This window comes from Rhinoderma darwinii, chromosome 2 (genome assembly GCF_050947455.1).
Source record: "Rhinoderma darwinii isolate aRhiDar2 chromosome 2, aRhiDar2.hap1, whole genome shotgun sequence".
NCBI classification, from domain to species: Eukaryota; Metazoa; Chordata; class Amphibia; order Anura; family Rhinodermatidae; genus Rhinoderma; species Rhinoderma darwinii.
This window is the reverse complement of record NC_134688.1, coordinates 370,054,890-370,075,253: the sequence shown is the minus strand read 5'-3', so window position 1 is coordinate 370,075,253 and position 20,364 is coordinate 370,054,890.

Sequence of the window (20,364 nt, the reverse complement as noted above, 5' to 3'; positions counted from 1 at the left end):
ATTGACCTTGCTTCATTTTGACCCTGGCTTTAATGACTACGCTCCTGCTCTGCGTTTGGTACCTCGTACACTCCTTGTTTGACTCGGCTCGTTCACTACTCTTGTTGCTCATGGTGTTGCCGTGGGCAACTGCCCCATTTCCCTTAGCTTCTGTGTACCCTTGTCTGTCGTACACTTATTGAGCGTAGGGACCGTCGCCCAGTTGTACGCCGTTGCCTAGGACGGGCCGTGCAACTAGGCAGGGACTGAGTGGCGGGTAGATTAGGGATCACCTGTCTGTCTCCCTACCCCGTCATTACAGTATAGCCCTGAGACCCTGTGGACATGGGCACTCTAAGACAGACTTCACCTTCTCTGGATCCATCTTGAGTCCATGATCGGAGACCATGTAGCCCAGAAAGGGCAACGATTTCCTCTTGAACATGCACTACTCAAGTTTTTTTTTTTATACTATAATTTTTCATTGCTGTTGATTTATACAACGAAATATTCCATGCTACATAACAAAATAAAATAAGAAAATGTTCGAGTTAACCCCTTCCCGACATTGTCATATGGATACATCATGAAAAGCTAGTGTTTCCCCCATTTTGCCGTATCCATGCGACAAATGGATGACACGGGCTCAGAAGCTGAGTCTGTGTCATCATCCCCGGGTGTCAGCTCAATGTTACAGCTGACACCCTGGGGTAATGGCAGGGAATTAAGTTATTTTCGATCCTCGCCATTAACCCCTTAAATGCAGTGGTCAAAAGCGATCGCTGCATTTAAGTGGATTGCAGCTCAGCGGCACCCCAGCAATGAAATTGCCCGGGTGCCGGTGGCTGCAATGGCAACCGGAGGTCTAATAGTGGCTTCCTAATCTGCCTAGTATGGAAGCCATTCAGGCCCCGCCCAGAGGTCTGGCCTAAAAAGCCTCCATAGTCGCCTACAAGATGGCTCAGAAGCTGAGCCGGCATAATCAGCGGTAGATGTCATCTGTATGTCAGAGCTGACATCCACCTGTAATGGCAGGAACCAGAGCTAGCTCCGATCCCTGTCATTAACCCCTTAGATACAGGAATCGCAAGCTATCCTGCATTTTAGAGGTTGGTAGCAGATCGGCAACCCTGCAATTCGATTGCAGGGCAGCCGACTGCTGCTTTGGCAACAGAAGGCCTAACAATGACCTCCTGGTCTGCCATTACGGAAGCCGATAATGCTCCGTCCGGAGGCGGAGACTAATCGGCTTGCTGTCAGTGAACGACTGACAGATCTAATAAATTGCACTACATAGGTAGTGCAATGTATTAGAAAAAAAACTGACATTTGGACATTCAAGTTCCCTAGTAAAAAAAAAAAAAAGGGAAAATAAAGAAAGGGAAAAAATAAAAGTTGTAAAAATCAAATCAAAATTTCAAGTAATAAAATAAAACACAATTGCCCTTTTCCCCCTATCAGTCCTTTATTATTGAAAAAAATAAATAAACCGTACACATTTGGTATCGCAACAACCGTAACTGCCTGAACCATAAAAATATTATGTTATTTACTCGACGCGATGAATGGCGTAAAAAAAAAAAACAAACGCAATAAACTATGCCAAAATTTCTGTTTCTTGGACACTTTGTCCTACAAAAATTGGAATAAAAAGTGATAAAAAGGCGCATTTGTATCTAAAAATGGTACCTATATAAACTATAGCTCGTCTCACAAAAAAACAAGCCCTCATACAGCTCCGTTGACGAAAAAATTAAAACGTTATGGTTCTCACAACATGGCGACAGAAAAATATAATCTTTTTACAAAAGTCATTTTATTGTGCAAAAAGTTGTAAAACATAAAAAAGTGCTATAAATTTGGAATCGCAAGAATCGCACTGACCCGGAGATTAAAGATAACATGTAATTTATAAATGCGTGGTGAACACTGTATAGAAAAAAATAGAAAACTGAATTGCTGTTTTTTGGTCACCTTGCCTCCAAAAAACAGGATAAAAAGTGATCAAAAAGTCGCATGTACACCAAAATGGTACCAATAATAACTACAGCTCATCCTGCAAAAAAACTGTCCTCATACCACTACGTCTATGAAAAAATAAAATTAGTTAAGGCTCCAATAATCAGGAAAGAAAAATATGCAGTTGTGCAGATCAGAGGGGAACATTTCTTCTGTTTCAAGAGGCAATTTATCAAGGCCCTAAAATTAGGGAACCAGGAAGGGTAGGGCCCAAACATATCTGCTGGTAGCGAGGGCGCCCATATTGTACCAGGTCAACACTTTCCCAGAAAAATTCCCCAAACTGCAAATGTGCAGAGTGTGGACCAAAAGGGGAATAAGAAAGGACATCATTTATCAGTGTATCCGTATGGCAAAATAGTAAAAGGTGCTTATTAACACATCCCAGTAAAAAAGTGCAACGTTTAGACTCCGCAGGAGTCTTTGTCAAGCATAAATTTCTTGTGAACAAATGTGGGTTATATATACAAGTCCCTATACATCATTGTTACCAATAATATGGAAGCATTCCAAACACTCCCTTAAAACACATGTGAACGTGCTATTACATAATAAGAATCAAAGTAGTGAAAAAACATGTTGTATATTACTTACATGCTGTTGGATGATGCTGCTCAACCTCGTAGTGCCCCTCGGTCTCGGCGTCCCGGATGTGTTACTGCGCATTCGTCAGCACACACCGGAAGTCACTGTTCTGTTATAAGAACGTGGCGGCCATTTTACTTCTGCCCGAAGCCCTAACAACAGTGCCGCGATTGCACAGCAGAGGAAGATCAATAGACGGTAACCCAGCAACCATGTATGAATGTCTCTGAACTCAAGATCGTTCGCCGTATCTGGCAGCTAGTTTTAAAGTGGCAATTGGACCTCAGTGTACTTGCTATGTTTGTTTAATAGCTAATTATGTGTCATGAAGCATGTAATTCTAATCACTAATGACTATACCCATAAAACATAGTGGATGCACATATTGTACTATTATATCCGAGCTCGTGTCTAGCCAGGGTATAAACAATCTAACGTGATATAATTTTCAACCACTAGGTGGTAATCATTTCTCATTGACAGGAGGTCAAGAAATAAAATCAACCTCATGTCAATGTGTCAAGATAACTCATGTACCTATAGATTAGCCACTAAATGGTGATATACCTCCCATATAATGTATGGAGGATAGTCATAAGAAGATGACCTAAGAACCTTTTTAGATACATAGAAGAACATATAAAACCTACTTCTTCACAAAAACTGCCAATGACACAATATAATGTCCAATCTGTTAGTTATTAATTCTTAATAGTGCAATCTGTCGCCAAATTAGACCGTATCAGCATTGCTGTAGCATTAGGTGTGGGCCGTAGTCTACTTCATGATTGGTGGGTCAATACGAAGTGGCACTCCGACATCCCCAGCATGTGTGAATTTGGATTGAAAAAATGTACAATAATCAGTGAACATAAATACACATTAAAAACAAAAAACATAGGCAAACAGAATAGAATCTAGATGAAAGTACCGATTGCATACTCCAAATTTAAACCCTTCCGTTGTAGACTGTCTAATTGGTACCCTAAAAAAAATTGGTCTTGAAATATAGGCATATGATTAGCAACACCAGTCGGGATACATTACGTATCAGGAAAGATATAGAGACTGATTTGGATAGAATACCTTTTGTCTCTAATTTCAGCCCCATGAGTGGTCTATTCGCACAGGCTATTAGAAACTATCACGTTAGATTATTTATACTCTGGCTAGACACGAGCTCGGATATAATAGTACAATATGTGCATCCACTATGCTTTATGGGTATAGTCATTAGTGATTAGAATTACATGCTTTATGCCACATAATTAACTATTAAACAAACATAGCAAGTACACTGAGGTCCAATTGCCACTAAAAATAGCTGCCAGTAAGTAGAATGGCCGCCACGTTCTTATGACAGAACAGTGACTTCCGGTGTGTGCTGACACATGCGCAGTAACACATCCGGGACGTTGAGACTGAGGGGCACTACCAGGTTGAGCAGCGACATCCAACAGCATGTAAGTAATATATAACATGTTTTTTTCACTAATTTGATTCTTATTATGTAATAGCACGTTCACATGTGTTTTAAGGGAGTGTTTGTAATGCTTCCATATGATTGGTAACAATGATGTATAGGGACTTGTACATATAACCCACATTTGTTCACAAGTAATGTATGCTTGACAAAGACTCCTACGGAGTCGAAACGTACCACTTTATTACTGGGATGTGTTAATAAACACCTTTTACTATTTTGCCATACGGATGCTGTCCACAAGTTGTTTGGTACCAATCAAATGTCCGGTAGGGATCCCTGGACTAGGAATTTGCATCCTGCTGAAATTGAATGGATACAGTCTGATCAAGTGAGTGCTGTGGATATGTATTTTGCAATTTACCATTTATCAGTGTGACACTAGCCTGTGCAGAAAGGATTGCTTCACAGCGTAACACACATCTATGGATTATTTCATTGTTTTTTGTTTTTTTTTAATCAATAAATTTTTATCAAACATTTCATAAACGTTCTTGACTAAACATAGAATTATACGGTTGGATACAATGTCAGACAACAATACAAATATTAGATGTAAGTGAAAAAAAAGCTGAGAGTGCTCATATCTTGTACAATGAGTTATATGGCACCAATATTATAATAAATGATGGTGATTTGTACAATCCAAGTTCCGATTATATGTTACCGATGTACCTTCCAGTATATATCAGCATGAAAAACGTCAAGAGAACCATTAAACACATTAATCTCTGATATTTCTTGGACTAATGAGAAATTTAGTGATGCTAATGAACTATGAAATGACCGATTAAAAAGGAACAGAATTATGAGCACTACAAAGCCAATGGCCCCACATCGTCATGAACTTAGGGAAAATGTGATCTTTGTATGCGAACATTTTCTCGTGACAGCACGTAGTAGTGACATGAGCTATAATTTCTTGTAGGGGAGGTATTGTTGAACTCTTCCAATTCCTGGTAACAGCCAATTTAGTTGCTGTAAAAATATGCGCCGTTATGCTCCTAAACTTATACGGTAAAGAATTAATATCTAAGAAGAGTAGTGCCAGAGATGGGGATGGATCTATCCGAATCCCTATCAATTGTGAGATTAGGTTAAAGGACAAGCCAAAGATTCGTGAGTAATGGTCAACCCCATAGAATGTGAAGGAGAGTGCCTCTACTACCACAATCTCTCCAACACAAGTGTGATACACCTGGGAACATGTGTTGAAGTATATCTGGTGTATAATACCATCTAAGTACCGTTTTCATAGCAGATTCATAACGAAGGGAACATTTCAAATGTTTTGCAATGAAGGCGAGAGAAGTACACCATAATGATGAGGGGAATATTCGTATGAGCTCTCTCTCCCAGGCCAGAAACGGAGGTGATTTTTCAAATTTTGTTTTAGAGCCTAACAAGTCATAAATGAGCCATAGACCCTTCACTTGCGTAATAGGCTTAGACCAGAGTTGAAAGATGTCCACATTCGCTGTAACCTTAAAGGGATAATCATTTTGTAATAGAAGTCTAATGTGAAGATACTTGTAAAACTCCCTGTGTGGAATGCGAAATTTATCATGCAATGAGACAAACTGAAACAATTGGTGGTTATCCATGAAATCACTTGGATCACTCCCCCGTGTCTCCAATTGTTGAGAGCCAGGTCAGAGAGAAAGGGCTCTAAAGCCTCTAAAGGAACACAAGAAAGCAGAGAAAATTCTGAGTGTGTACAATTAGAGTGGAATTGTTTCCAGTTGTAAATAGATGCCGACAAGAAGTATGCTAGAGAGATTGCAGCTAAACGGGGGTTTAAACTTACTATCAGAAGAGCCTTTAAATTATGTGTGGGTGCCAACAATGATTCTATATGGACCCAATGTTGGGACATATCCCCTAGCCACCACTTATGCAGTTGAGAAACCTGTGTAGCCAAGTAGTAATGATGTATGTTGGGCAAACTCAAGCCCCCAAAGTTCTTCCCTTTATTTAATATTTTTTTTAGCAATATGTGGTCTACCTCTCTTCCAAACATATGAATTTAGCAATTTATTTACTGTATTAAAATAAAATAAAAGTATTTTTATCGGCAATGTTCTGATTAGGTACGGTAATTTAGGGAGAACCAACATTTTAAACACCACTATTCTGCATATCCATGAAACCTCATGGGTATCTAGGTGTGACAAGTGCTGTTCTATTACTGCCAACATTGGGAGATAGTGCACTTTGAATAAGTGAGAGACATTATTAGTAACGTTAATCCCCAAATATTTGATCTTGTTGCCAATCTAGAAAAAACGAGATTGCATGGATAGCATATCTATATGTGTGCAATTTAAAGGTGCGGCTTGGGACTTCCCCATATTGAATTTATAGTGCGATAGTGTACTGAACTCCTCTTTGAACTTTAAGGCTGCACCCAGAGAGGATTCTGGTTCCTCAAAAATCTTAATTATTTCGTCAGCTTATAGAGAGATACAATGGAAACGATCCCCTATTGGTATGCCATGTATTTCAGAGTGTTGTCTAACAGCCTGAGCCAATGTTTCGATAGAAAGAATGAAAATAAAAGGGGACAGGGGAGACCCCTGTCTTGACCCATTTGTTATTAGGAATTCATCTGAGAGAGTTCCTTTCACTAATCACCCTCGCAGAAGGAGAAGTGTAAAGGGCTTTAACTTTGTTCACAATGTGTCCCACAAATCCCATCTCCTCTAACACCGAGAAGACGAACGACCATTTGACTCGGTCGAATGCCTTCTCAGCAGCTAACGTGACCAGGACAGCTGGGGTTCCTCCCTCTACTAGGCGATCCAAAATATTTAGGACTCTTCTTGTGTTTTGTGGGCCTTGCCGCCCCCTGACAAATCCAACCTAGTCTTGTTGAACAAGTGATGGTATCATAGGGGCTAAACGGTTAGCTGAAACCTTAGTCGGAGCTGAATAGAAATATGGGATGAAAGTTCTGGGAACGTCTGGAGACTTTCGCGGTTTGGGCAGTGTCTATTACTGCATTAAGCATTTCCTTGGGGAAGGAACCCAATTTTATGGCTTGTTGTAAAGTGTCAAACAAATGAGGTAATAGGGAGTCCTCAAAGGTCTTATAGTAAATTCCAGAGAGGCCGTCAGGACCAGGTGCTTTATGTATCGGAAGTGAATGTATTATTGTGGAAATTTCTGCTTTGGTAAGTGGAAGATTTAGGTAAGTTAGTTGGTCAGGGGAGAGCCGTCGAAGATTTAATGTGTGCACGAAGGCTACAACATTCTGCTGGGGGTCTTGGGGGAGCGTAGGAGAAGGATTCAGATTATATAGGGAGTGATAATACTCTTTGAATTTATTAGCTATGTATCCAGGAGCAAACAACTTAGTGGAATGGGGGGAGTCAATAAGGAATGGTATTTTACTTTTAAGAGCTCAAGTTTTTCGTTTATCTGCCAGAAGTTTACTAGCCTTATTGTCCTGGGAATAATACTGAGCTTTATTAGATTGTAAGCGTTTCTCATATTTATTTAATGAACAATCTTTACTTTTATACTGAGATTTTGTAATTGTCTTGTGATATCCAAAGAAATGGGAGATTTATTAATAGATTCCAAGGTGTGGATCTGTGTCATTATCTCATCAAGTTGCCTTTTCCTCTCTTTCTTGGCTCTACATTCTCATTTTACAAATAGCCCCCTCATATATGCTTTGTGAGCATTCCAAAGAATAAAGAGGTCTTGAATAGAATTAACATTCAACAGGAAGTATTCATCTAACCCTTTCCTGAGTTCATCCCGATAATTGGGGTTAGATATAAGGAAGGAGTTATTACACCACAATGATGAAGGGGATTTCGGATATTCTTCATCTACACACGTTGATAGCTGAATGGTCCAACCATTTAATTAACTCTATAGTTGAGTTTTTAACACTCTGCAAAAGGGGCCTATTAACGAGAAATCGGTCTATGCGGGAATAAGACTTTTGAACCGGGGAGAAGTAAGAGTAGTCCCTTTCCGAGTCATGCTGAATCTGACAGATGTCATAAACATTCTCTCTGTGTAGGATAGGGGCTAAAAAATGGGATTGGGTCCGCCTTGATGCTGTATAATCTGTATGGCTGTCATGAACAGTATTAAAGTCCCCGCAAACAACCAGTCCTGCCCTTTTGATTTTGTTAAGTTTAAGGAACAACCTATTGAGAAATCGTATTTGATGGACATTTGGAGCATAAACCACCACTATGGTATACAGAACATTATTGATTTCCCCAAATTGGATGATAAATCTGCCACAAGGATCTATCACAGATGAAATCGGTATAAATGCTGCTATATTCTTGATAGCCAGAAGTACCCCTCGCTGTTTCTTACTATGATGTGATAAGATGACAGTGGGGAACTGAGGATGTTTTACTCTATGGGTATATTCATCTACAATATGTTTTTTTTTGTGTGCGCGAAATATATCACATTGCAGAGAAAGTGCTTCATTCCACATGAATGATGTTTTTTGAGGACTATTCAGACCCCTGACATTTGAGGAGGCAAATTTAAGCACCATGAGTAAACAGGTAAAACGCTATAATGTTGACATTCAACCTATATGACTGTCACGGCGCGGGGTGTGGACACACTGGGCAGTACCGCGTAGTGGGAAGGCAGCTGGCTAAACAGGTACAATACAATGTCTATAGTTAAGAAAGGGTACCTGAGGCAATGTAGACAGTAGCGGTGATTCAGGCTTAAAGGGAATGTGTTGCCAGCAAAACATGTTTTTTTTTTTAAATTAAACATTTAGTGTGTAGGTGATTAAACATTGTTCAAATTTTTTTTATTTTTTTCACGAGTCAGGAAATATTATAAATTAGATTCTAATTTATAATATTTCCCAGTGCTGGTCACTAGATGGAGCTATTCCCAAAATTGCAGCATTGCATGTGGTAAAGCAACCACATTGCTTTTTGCTGCAAAATTTGGAAAAAAGCACTCGCTCTAGTGAGCTCTGAGAATCCCCCCCTCCTTTATCCTGGCTAGTGCCGGGATAAACGAGGGGATTGAACGGTCTAACCTCCTACACTGTGTGTCGCCATTTTTTGAGCTAACACACAGTGTAGTAGGTTTACATACAGTAGTAAACACACACAAACACGAACATACATAGAAATCTCTTACCTGCTCCTGCCGCCGTGGCTCCCTCCGGCCCGTCCGCTCCGTCTGCTGTCGCTGGTCCAAGTGCACAAGTCCGGAAGCCGCGACCGGAAGTAGTAATCTTACTGTCCGGCCGCAACTTCCGGTCCACAGGAAAATGGCGCCGGACGGCGCGCATTTCAAATTGGACTGTGTGGGAGCAGCGCATGCGCAGTTCCCACACAGACGGCGTACACAGAAGTGGATGGGACGGGACCCGTTCGCAGTCCCTATGGGACTCTGGCTGCCGTATTCCATGTCTGTATGTGTCGTTAATCGACACATACAGAAATGGAAAAAAATATGGCAGCCCCCATAGGGAAGAAAAAGTGAAAAAATAGAAAAAAGTAACACACAAACACACAAATAAATAAAAACGTTTTTAATAAAACACTAACATTAAACTGACATGAAAATTTTTTTTGTGGTGACACTGTTCCTTTAAAGAGGCTCTGTCACCAGATTTTGCAACCCCTATCTGCTATAGCAGCAGATAGGCGCTGCAATGTAGATTACAGTAACGTTTTTATTTTTTAAAAACTAGCATTTTTGGCCAAGTTATGACCATTTTTGTATTTATGCAAATGAGGCTTGCAAAAGTACAACTGGGCGTGTTTACAGTAAAAGTCCAACTGGGCGTGTTGAAAAGTAAAAGTACAACTGGGCGTGTATTATGTGCGTACATCGGGGCGTTTTTACTTCTTTTACTAGCTGGGCGTTCTGACGAGAAGTATCATCCACTTCTCTTCAGAACGCCCAGCTTCTGGCAGATCACGCTGTGACGTCACTTCCCCAGGTCCTGCATCGTGTCAGACGAGCGTGGACACATCGGCACCAGAGGCTACAGATGATTCTGCAGCAGCATCGGCGTTTGCAGGTAAGTCGATGTAGCTACTTACCTGCAAACGCTGATGCTGCTGCAGAATCAACTGTAGCCTCTGGTGCCGATGTGTCCTCGCTCGTATGACACGATGCAGGACCTGGGGATGTGACGTCACAGCGTGATCTGCCAGAAGCTGGGCGTTCTGAAGAGAAGTGGATGATACTTCTCGTCAGAACGCCCAGCTAGTAAAAGAAGTAAAAACGCCCCGATGTACGCACATAATACACGCCCAGTTGTATTTTTACTTTTCAACACGCCCAGTTGTACTTTTGCAAGCCTCATTTGCATAAATACAAAAATGGTCGTAACTTGACAAAAAATGCTCGTTTTTTAAAAATAAAAACGTTACTGTAATCTACATTGCAGCGCCTATCTGCTGCAATAACAGATAGGGGTTGCAAAATCTGGTGACAGAGCCTCTTTAAGATGAGGCTCCTGCAGTAGACAAACACCCGGCGGGTGTGACACAATAGATGCAGCGGAAGACACAACTCGACTCCAACTCTAGACGGCACAGAGGCATGGTAGCACGGGCTACAGGGTACAGGAAGCAGGAACGGGTAACACTGGGAACTGGAAAATACTAGGAGACCATTTGCAAGGCAAACTTTAGGTAACACAACAACACTCAGGCAATGTCCAAGAGGGCAGAGCCCTTTTTATAGTCCAGCAGCATTCTGGGATAATTGCAGATTTTCTGCAACTGTTCGTGCACTGTACCTTTAAGGCTGTGGGTCCGGACCAGGAAGTGAGTGCCGGCGTCTCTCAGGAGGGAGATGCCCCCGAGAGCTCACATGGCCGCGGCCATCAGAGGGTAAGTCAGGAGGACGGTCCGCTGGCCATAGATGTTACAGTATCCCCCCTCTTATGCCCCCTCTTCATGGAGCCAGAGCGGGAGAGAAACTTCTTCATGAGGACAGGAGCATCGATGTTCTCATCTGGCTCCCAAAACATCTCTTCTGTAGCAAATCCCCTCCAAGCCACCAAATAAAACGTCCTTCCTCCCACTTTCTTGGAGGCCAGGATCTCCCTCACCTCGAAAGTACCTGACAATCCGCCAGCAACCACTGCGGAACTAGGAGTTCTGGAGTAGCGGTTGAGGACCACAAGCTTCAGTAGGGAGACATGGAAGGAGTTTGGGATCTTGAGGGTAGGAGGCAGCCGAAGCTTGTAAGAGACGGGATTAATTTGCAGCAGAATCTCGAAGGGTCCAAGGAACCTGGGAGCAAACTTGAAAGATGGCACCCTCAGCCGGATATTCTTGGAAGACAGCCAGACCTTGGTTCCTGGAAGAAACTGGGGAGGTTCACGTCTTCTAGTGTCTGCCTTTTTCTTCATGCGGTCGACCGCCAGCAAAATAGAAGATCGGGTCTGCTGCCAGATCTGTAGAAAGTCCATGAATACAGAGTCAGCTGCAGGCACCTGGGACATAGTGGAGACAGGAAGAGGTATTCGTGGATGTTGGCCGTAAACAATGAAGAATGGACTGGAGGTGGTGGACTCACTAGTATGGTTATAATAAGAGAACTCAGCCCAAGGAAGTAGCTGCACCCAGTCATCATGCTGCCTGGAGATAAAGTGCTGCAGATAGTTCTCCATAATCTGGTTAACCCTCTCAACTTGACCATTGGACTGGGGATGGTAGGCCGAGGATAAATTCAACTTTACACAGAGGAGACCGCAGAGTGCTCTCCAGAACTTTGAGGTGAACTGGGCCCCTAGATCTGAGACAAAATGCAGTGGCAAGTTGTGCAGATGGAAGATGTGTTGAACGAAGAGGAGATCGGCCAGTCGGGAAGCAGAAGGCAGGCAAGTCAGGGGAAAAAAATGGGCCATCTTGGAAAATCGATCCACCACAACCACCAAGACCACACTGCATCCAGTAGAGAGAAGCAGATCTGTGACAAAGTCCATTGCAATATGTCGCCAGGGAGTATCAGGCACAGGCAGTGGTTGGAGCAGGCCAGGTGGTCTGGAGTGGGCAACTTTATTTGCTGCGCATACCGTACAGGAGGAGACAAAGTCCATGACGTCTTTGGGCAGAGTGGGCCACCAGAACTGACGGGCAATTAGATCTCGGGTCTTACGGGCACCCGCGTGACCTGCCAGATTGGAACTCTGACCCCAGCGAAGGATTCTTCTTCTGTCTGCCAGACGTACAAAAGTCCTTCCCGGAGGAATATCTCTAACTTGCAGAGGGTTGACAGAGAAGATGCAGGAAGGGTCAATAATATTCTGTGGGGACTTCACAGTGTCCTCTGTCTCAAATGACCTAGACAAGGCATCGGCCCTCACATTTTTGTCGGCAGTTCGGTAGTGGAGCTCAAATTGGAACCGAGTGAAGAACAGCGACCACCTGGCTTGACGAGGATTCAACCATTGAGCCGTCTGAAGATAGGTCAGGTTCTTGAGGCCCGTGAAGACCAGGATTGGATGAGCTGTGCCTTCTAGTAGGTGTATCCACTCCTGCAGGGCCAGCTTGATGGCCAGTAACTCCCGATCCCCAATCAAGTAGTTGCGCTCAGCGGGAGATAAATGCTTAGAGTAGTAGCCACATACCACAGTCTTGCCTTTCGAACCTCTCTGGAACAAAAGTGCGCCACCTCTAACAAAAATATTAAGGATACATCAGGATGATGAAGAATAGAGGCTGACGTGATGGCCTTTTTTAAGCTTTTGAACGTGGCTTCTGGAGTCCACACCTTGGCATTCATGCCCTTTTTGGTGAGGGTAGAGATGGGAATCAAGAGAAGTTGGGAATGAACAGCCAGTAGAAGTTGGTGAATCCCAGGAAGCGTTGTATGGCCCTTAAGCATTGGGGGCGTGGCCATTCCAGGACAGCCTTTACCTTCTCAGGGTCCATTTTGAATCCCTGATCGGAGTTGATATAGCCCAGGAAGGGTAGAGACTTTCTTTCAAACACGCACTTCTCCCGCTTGGCATATAGATGATTCTCCCTTAATCTAAGCAAAACCTGGCGGACATGTCTTTGATGAGTTACTGGATCTGGGGAAAAAAAATCTAAATGCCATCGAGATACACCACAACACTGACATAGAGGAGATCACGAAAAATGTAATTGACAAATTCTTGAAACACCGAGGGGGCGTTACACAGGCCGAAGGGCATAACCAGGTATTCGTAGTACCCATCATGTGTATTAAAGGCAGTCTTCCACTCGTCACCCTGACGAATCCGGATTACATTGTAGGCCCCCGCAGGTCTAGTTTAGAAAAAAAATGTGCCCCCGTATGCGATCAAACAGTTCAGAGATCAAAGGCAATGGGTATCTGTTCTTTACCGTGATCTGGTTGAGACCCCGGTAGTCAATGCAGGGTCGGAGGGATCCATCTTTCTTCTTGACAAAGAAAAACCCGGCTACGGCCGGGGATGAGGATTTACGTATAAAGCCCCTCCAAAGATTCTCCTTAATGCACGCCGACATTGACTGGGTTTCAGTTAAAGAGAGAGGGTATACTCTACCGTGAGGAGGGGGACAAATCAGGAACCAAGTCGATAGGACAATCAGAGAATAACAAGGAGGCATCCTGCCAATGACTGATGCGGAGGAGACTGAGGCGGATGGATATCCCAGACAGCGTTTGAGACACTGGAGAACCTCTCCGCAGTTCCAATCCAGGATCGGGCATGTAGACGGAGCCAAGCCAAACCCAGCAGCTTGGGGTTGACGGCCTTGGGGAGGACAAACAGCTAGATGAGTTAAGAGTGAAGGGTTCCTACTTGAAGCTTCAATGGCTTGGTCACAGACAAAATTGGGTCAGGCAGCGGCAGTCCATCTACCGAGGCATCGATCAACGGCCTTTCCAGCAAAACAGTGGGCAAGTGAAGAAGATCCACAAGGTCATGGCAGATGAAATTCGCTGCAGAGCCAGAGTCCAGGTAGGCAGAGACCAGATGGTCACAGGAATGAAGAGTTTAGAGGAGAGCTCTCTATTAAATGCTGTATCAACCAGGGTTGTTTCTCCAACCAATCCTAGGAGTTGGGGATAGTTGGCTTCTGGGGACACAGACGCATGACATGGCCAGCGAGGCCGCAACATAGACAGAGTCCAGAGGTGCGCCTGCGCTGTTTCTCCTGAACTGACAGTTTAAGCCGATCCACCTGCATTGGGACCTTGTGTGGAGCAGTAGAAAAAGGCCAGAGGGGTTGCTGGAAGTTGGGCGCCAGTCTATTAAGCCGTCTCTCGTCAAACTTCTTGAGATCTTTCTCTGAGCCTTATGTCCACTCGAGTGGCAAATAGAATCAGGTCGTCCAAGGTAGATGGTAGATCCCGAGCAGCAAGTTCGTCCTTGATCTTGGATGATAGGCCATGCCAGAAGGAAGCTGCCAACGCCTCGTTGTTCCAGGACAGCTGAAGGAAATGCTCTGGCGTGCAGGGTGAAGTGGAAATAACATTGGTTAAGAAATCCCCTGCACGTACTTGCATCTCCATGGAAACGAGGTGGTAATGGCAGCGAGAACCGAGGATCAGAACTGGAGCTCCCAGGAGGTGTAGCAGGAGGATCAATCGGAGGAGCTTGAATAGGAGCAGAGAAGGAAGCAGCTAGCGCCCCTAGCTGCTGTGCCATGGAGTCGACTGCCACAAGAAGTTGATCCTGTCATGCTCGCAGATCCTGCAGGTCCGCCTGCATGGCTTGGGAGGGTGACAGGCCCTTGCCAGCGGGGTCCATGGCCTGAGTGTACTGTCACAGCGCGGAGTGTGGACCCACTGGGCCATACCTCATAGAGAGAAGGCAGCTGGCCAAACAGGTACAATACAATGTCAATAGTCCAGAAAGGGTACCTGTGGCAATGTAGACACTAGCGGTGATTCAGGCTTAAGATGTTTCTCTGGCAGTAGACAGACACCCGGCGGGTGTGACACAATAGATGCAGCGGAAGACACAACTCGACTCCAACTCTAGACGGCACAGAGGCACAGTAGCACGGAATACAGGGTACAGGCAGCAGGAACGGGTAACACTGGGAACTGGAAAACACTAGGAGACCATTTGCAAGACAAACTTTAGGTAACACAACAACGCTCAGGCAATGATCTAGAGGGCAGAGCCCTTTTTATAGTCCAGCAGCATTCTGGGCTAATTGCAGATTTTCTGCAACTAGGCGCGCACTGGCGCCTTAAGGCCGCGTGCGCGCCCTGCGGGAGACAGTGTACGGACCAGGAAGTAAGTGCCGGCGTCTCTCAAGAGGGAGATGCCGCCGAGAGCTCACACGTCCATGGCCACGGCCGTCAGAGGGTAAGTCAGGACAACTGTCCGCGGCCATAGACGTTACAATAACTATTTAACATAGGAATCTCCCATTATGCACATTTTAGCTAAGACGGAAGCCTCATATGGAGAAAAATACAATACGGTAGGTATATCATCACACTTTGTATATATCAAACTAAAACTCAGAACATTGCAATAAATCATGAATTTGACTGAGATAAAGATTTGCAAACATAAAACCAGGTAAAACATGGAAAACTATATGACCCATATGCTAGAGTCAAACAAACAAACTAGACAGAAGTGCCGTTTTATAAGCTGTAACAGGATAGTGGGACAAATACTCACGGTTTGTTTCCCAGAAACATGGCCGAGCTCCTTCGGAACTTACTATTCAATATGTCAGCTCTTCAGCGATTGTTCCTACTTCTTGGAGTTACCACCTGCCAGTCTTGTTCCACCCGCTGAGGTAGCTGTGAGTCCTCTTCTACAGGTTCAGGGAGCGGGAAATTCCACCCACGAAAGAGATTCCTCCCCTCTGCCAGTGATGTGATGGCATGCAAAGATCCGTTGTAGCGCACCAAAATCTTTACTGGAAATCCCCATCTGTATGCGATTTGTTAGTCTCGCAATGTAAAACTGATAGGGGCTAGGTGCTTGCGCATACGCAGTGTTGCCAAAGATAAATCAGCAAAAAGCTTGACCTATTGGTATGGTGCTGGTAGATCACTGTGTTTCCAAGTGGCAGTCATCAGGGCTTCTTTAGTATCATAAAAATGAATGCGGGTGAGTACATCCCTAGGCTAGGTGTCCGGAAGATGCATACGGCGTGGAACCCTATGTGCTCTATCGATAATAATTTCTGTGGGAGAACCTGTTGGTAGTAAAGCCATCATGAGGCCTTGAACATACTGTTTAAGGTCATTTTATTTTATATCCTCTGATATGCCGCGGAATTTCACATTGTTCTGTCTGGAACGGTCCTCTAGATCTGTGACTTTAGCTCTCAAGCTATCAATCTCTGTAGATAATCATTGTGGACATCCACAAGATGATTGTGGGAACTTGCAAAATCACCCATCTTGCTCTCCACATGGTGTATCCTAGACCACAATCCCTGCAGTGTTGAATTTATAGGTATCATTAAAGAAGTAATCTCCTTATGCATAGAAATATTAAACGCCATCAGCATTTTTTTCATCAGGGTACCCGATGCAGGATGATCAGTTGTAGGTATATCCATGAAGGATTTTGTTGCCAGAAAGGAAGGAATAATAGTGACAACGTCGTTGTTTACCTCCGCCTGTGTTTGGAGTTTAAGCCGTTGTTTTGCCGTACTCACTGATAGAAAAGATGATGCCGGTTGAGTTTTTTTTTGGCGACAAAATTCACCTCCATTCCCCCAGCAAGAGGGCTGTATCTCGAACCGGGGACAAAGGTAACAAGGACATCTCCCAAATTTCCAGAGTTGGTCAGGTGGTCATGCTGTCCAGGAGAAGAGCCAGCCGAGAGCGGAGACAGTAGATTTCCCGGGCCAGAAGTATGCGAGCGTGAGGTAGCACTAGAGTACGTGCCTTCTCCACAGCCTTTATCAAAGTAGAACTCCAATTTGCCCTGTTGTTTAAGGCTTCTCTTGCTTCTAGTCATAATTTGAAGGTAAATCCGCGTCTTCTGGGATCAAAACGGATCGTCAGGCGGCCTGCCGTCCAGGAGAAGAGCCAGCCGAGAGTGGAGACGGTGGATTTCCCGGGCTAGAAGTATGCAACCATGAGGTAGCGTTAGTGTCCGTACCTTCTCCATCACGGTCTTTATTAAAGTAGAACTCCAATTTGCCCTGTTGTTTAAGGCTTCTCTTGCCTCTAGTAATCGTTTGAAGGTAAATCCACGTCTTCAGGGATAAAAACAGATAAGTATGAAGAGCTATGTGGTATAAATAGCTAAGGTAGTGACGAAGCACAAAAATCAAGCTGCCATGTCTCCCGGCTGCCAAGCCACGCCCTTTTGCTTTTTTAACCTATTATTATACCACCTGACTATGCGCCTGATGTACTCTGCCCAGCTTACATATGCCCCTACATTATAAACTGAAATACCAGTAAAACTCTAAATAAAACTACTACCAAGCAAAATCCATGCTCCAAAAGCAAAATGGTGTTCCCTCTCTTCTGAGCCCTACTGTATGCCCAAACAGCTGTTTACATCCACATACACTACCGTTCAAAAGTTTGGGGTCACCCAGACAATTTTGTGTTTTCCATAAAAACTCACACTTATATTTATCAAATGAGTTGCAAAATGACTAGAAAAGTAGTCAAGACATTGACAAGGTTAGAAATAATGATTTTTATTTGAAATAATAATTTTCTCCTTCAAACTTTGCTTTCGTCAAAGAATACTCCATTTGCAGCAATTACAGCATTGCAGACCTTTGGCATTCATAGCTGTTAATTTGCTGAGGTAATCGGGAGAAAATTCACCCCATGCTTCCAAAAGCCCCTCCCACAAGTTGGATTGGCTTGATGGGCACTTCTTGAGTACCATACGGTCAAGCTGCTCCCACAACAGCTCTATGGGGTTGAGATCTGGTGACTGCGCTGGCCACTCCATTACAGATAGAATACCAGCTGCCTGCTTCTTCCCTAAATAGTTCTTGCATAATTGCTTTGGGTCATTGTCCTGTTGTAGGATGAAATTGGCTCCAATCAAGCGCTGCCCACAGGGTATGGCATGGCGTTGCAAAATGGAGTGATAGCCTTCCTTATTCAAAATCCCTTTTACCTTGTACAAATCTCCCACTTTACCAGCACCAAAGCAACCCCAGACCATCACATTACCTCCCCCATGCTTGACAGATGGCGTCAGGCACTCTTCCAGCATCTTTTCAGTTGTTCTGCGTCTCACAAATGTTCTTCTGTGTGATCCAAACACCTCAAACTTCAATTCGTCTGTCCATAACACTTTTTTCCAATCTTCCTCTGTCCAATGTCTGTGTGCTTTTGCCCATATTAATCTTTTCCTTTTATTAGCCAGTCTCAGATATGGCTTTTTCTTTGCCATTCTGCCCTGAAGGCCAGCATCCCGGAGTCGCCTCTTCACTGTAGACGTTGACACTGGCGTTTTGCGGGTACTATTTAATGAAGCTGCCAGTTGACGACCTGTGAGGCGTCTATTTCTCAAACTAGAGACTCTAATGTACTTGTCTTGTTGCTCAGTTGTGCAGCGGGGCCTCCCACTTCTCTTTCTACTCTGGTTAGAGCCTGTTTGTGCTGTCCTCTGAAGGGAGTAGTACACACCGTTGTAGGAAATCTTCAGTTTCTTGGCAATTTCTCGCATGGAATAGCCTTCATTTCTAAGAACAAGAATAGACTGTCGAGTTTCATATGAAAGCTCTCTTTTTCTAGCCATTTTGAGAGTTTAATCGAACCCACAAATGTAATGCTCCAGATTCTCAACTAGCTCAAAGGAAGGTCAGTTTTATAGCTCCTCTAAACAGCAAAACTGTTTACAGCGGTGCTAATATAATTGCACAAGGGTTTTCAAGGGTTTTCTAATCATCCATTAACCTTCTAACACAGTTAGCAAACACAATGTACCATTAGAACACTGGAGTGATGGTTGCTGGAAATGGGCCTCTATACACCTATGTAGATATTGCATTAAAAACCAGACGTTTGCAGCTAGAAAAGTCATTTAGCACATTAACAATGTATAGAGTGTATTTCTGATTAATTTAATGTTATCTTCATTGGAAAAACTGTGCTTTTCTTTCAAAAATAAGGAAATTTCTAAGTGACCCTAAACTTTTGAACGGTAGTGTATACATTTTTAATTTGCACCATCCGCAGCGCATTCATTTATGGAAAAGACCTGTGGCATGAAAATGCTCACTACACCCCTTAATAAATGCCTTGAGGGGTGTAGTTTCCAAATGGGGTCACTTCTCAGGGGTTTCTTTTTATTATTTCATATCTGAGTCTCTGCAATTGTGAACCAATACTTTGTAAATCGCCAAATTAGGCCTCAATTTTACATGGTACTGTTTCACTCCTGAGCCTGGTCGAATGTCCAGGCAAAACATTAGGGCTACATGTAGGGTGTTTCTAAAACTGGGAAACACCACATAATAATCAGAGAGCTGGGCACCACATATTGGCATATCTATGGAAAAAATCTTATTTTCACTCTGCAACATCGAGTGCACATTTCTACAAAACACCTGCAGGGTTAACATGCTTACTACACTCCTAGGTAAATGCATTGAGGGGTGTAGTTTCCAAAATGGGGTCACTTGTGGGGGGTTTCCACGGTTTTGGTCCCACAGGTGGCCAGAAACCAATCCAGCAAAATCTGCACTTCAAATGGCGCTCCTTCCTTTCTGAGCCCTGCCGTGTGCCCAAACAGCAGTTTATGACCACATATGGGGTATTGCCATACTCGGGAGAAATAGCTTTACAAATGTTGGGTTCTTTTTTTTCCTTTATTTGTTGAGAAAATGAAAAATTTTGCGCTAAAACTTTGTCTTATTGAAGAAAAAGGATTGTTTTTATTTTCACTGCCCAATTCTAATAAATTCTATGAAACATCTCTGTGGGGTCAAAATGCTCACTACACCGCTATATGAATTCCTCAAGGGGTGTAGTTTCCTAAATGGAGTCACTTTTTGGGCGGTTTCATTGTTTTGTCCTCTCAGGGGCTTTGCAAATGTGACATGGCCTCCGCAAATCATTCCTGCTAAATGTGATCTCCAAAAGCCAAATAACGCTCTTTTCCTTCTGAGCCCTGCCGTGTGTCCAAACAGCCGTCTATGACCACATGTGGGGTATTGTTTTACTCGGGAGAAATTGCTTTACAAATTTTACAGTGCATTTTCTCCTTCAGTCCTCGGGAAAATGAGAAAAAAAATTACCTAAACCTACATTTTCTTTGAAAAAATTTAGATAATTTCCTCAATGGGTGTAATTTCCAAAATGGGGTCACTTGTAGGAGGTTTACGCTGTGTTATCCCCTCAGGAGCTTTGCA